Genomic DNA, 2,339 nt, shown 5'->3' on the forward strand with positions numbered 1-2,339 from the left:
GATTCTTTGAGTTTATGATATTTATCACCCCAAAAAAAAAAATATATATTATGATTTCTTTGAATAGCTAATCCTTTCCAGAGCCGGGCCGCTTTATTTGTTAATGTTTTTTAGATAATATTTTTTGTTTGAAAAAAAAAAAATGTTATGATGTAACGTAGTTTCAAGTGTTTTAAAAGAATTTTGTGTTTCTAATTGTTTGTTAATATTTTTGTGTTGAAAAAAGAAATAAAGCTTGTTTCCAGAAGGTGGCCCGTATTATACACGTAGGACTCCGAAGAATAATTCTATAAATCGCCCCTTATCATCCCCCTTCGATTTTTCCAACCCCGCGTTACCCCACACCCAAAAGGTGCATGGTGATCGGTTTTCTGGTTGTAGGGACCATGCCACATTCATTTAGTAGGACCAACATTTTATTTTGGGAAAAATGCACTTTAATTCAATGAACTATTTTCATTTTTGACTTGTACCTTTAAATTTTAACAAGTAACATGGGGCCTCTCATATTACCCGCGCATGTCAAATTGTACACTTTTATGTTTTTCTCTCCAAAATATCCTTAAAGTTATTAAAAAAAAAAAAAAATTCCCCGAAGTGTAACTATTTTTTAAGTTTTAGTCTCCAAACTTCAAAAAATGACATTGAACCCTGGAAAAATTATCAAACTACGACAAGTTAGCCCTTTCGTTAAGCTTTTTTATTTTTTATTTTTTTGATATGTCCGCATAAGTGGGAGATTCGAACTAGAGACTTTCACTTTATGAGGCGTGATCCTCAACCGATTGAATTACCCAAATGACAGCTTTTTCTTTTTTTTGAACAAAATGTCAGTCACATGACTTTTATCGCTATATATATATATATAATTTAGTAGGACCAACATTTTCTTTTTATGGGATGCTGGTTATAGAAATGGCCGAGCTGGATGAGTCGTACCAATTACGAGTTGAACCCTTTTTGAATAATCACATGAACACTGTGGTTCCAGATGGATCGGACACGTGAAATTGGGTGGGCCGGGTTGCTCAACCTGCCCAATAATGTTCATTCAACTCTACACTTCCTATTATACTATTTGTTAGCTAGTTGATTGGTACATTTCAATTTAGGTCTTGGTGCCAGCTCCTAATGTGATTTAATTCATTTTTTTAATCGAATTGAATTTTTAGAATAAGTTCTATATGATTATATGTAATATCAAAATAAAAGGTCTCAAATTTGAAGTTTGACTTTACTCTCAATTTAGTTAAAGTGTTATTATATTAATAAAATGATTTTTTTTTTTTATCAACTTAAAATTTTGAGATAGTTGGTGATTTATTATAACGCAACTAGCATTAATTAATCTTAAATTATTTTATCAACCATGCACCAAAAGGATTGATGAACAATTATAGTGCTAGAGTTGGCTAAGAGCCTGTTTGGAATTGCGTTGGAAAAATAGAGTTTTGACAATTTTTAGTTTTTTTGAATCCTTAAAAGCACTTTTGATTTTTTTTTACCGAATGAATACTTTTTTCTTCAAGCGAACTTTTTGATTGTTAAAAGCACTTTTAGGCCCCTCAAATGCATCCCAAACAAGCCTTAAGAGCACCGTTAATTATAATTGAATGTTGAAGCAGCCCATGTGATCCATGTCGATCTCATCACAAGCCCAAAAAATAAAAAGAAATCTACCCACAGGGCCACAAAGTTCAAGTATGCGTTTTATTTAACAATGTCTTTAATATTATTTGATTCCCTTATTTTATTGCTATCAATTTTTTATTTTATTTTATCATAATTAGGGAGTTTTAATTAAAGAATATTGACAATAATTAGGGCTTTAATTTTTAATTTTTAATTTTTTTAAAAATAATTTATGAAAGAAATTTTTATTAATATTCATCAATCGGGGGTCTTAAGTGACCACTACGAAAATTCAATTTTTTGGTAACGGACCGTTAGTGACGTGTCAAGGCTGTTGACATGTTACTAAAGGTTAGTAACGTGTCATTGGTAACGTGTCTGGGGCCGTCATGTATATATATATATAGAATGAGGAATATATATACCTGAGGAGATGGACGAAGAGAGGCCGGACTTGCCGGAAGAAGTTGCCGGAGAGAGAGAGAGTACTGTGAGAGGATAGCGCTGGAGAGAAAATTTCCTCTTCGAAGAAGAAGAGAAAGGAAAAGATAGAGAGAAAAAGAGAAGAAGGCTTGTGCGGGGGAGGTAGAAAAAAAATAGGAGGGAAGAAAGAAAGAAAAGGGGGGAAAAAAATATTGGAAACCAGCTGGTCGCAAGTTTCCAATACTCTATTGTAACGTTTGGACACATTACCAAATGGTAACGTG

The sequence above is a fragment of the Corylus avellana genome, chromosome ca1 (assembly GCF_901000735.1).
Source record: "Corylus avellana chromosome ca1, CavTom2PMs-1.0".
NCBI lineage: Eukaryota > Viridiplantae > Streptophyta > Magnoliopsida > Fagales > Betulaceae > Corylus > Corylus avellana.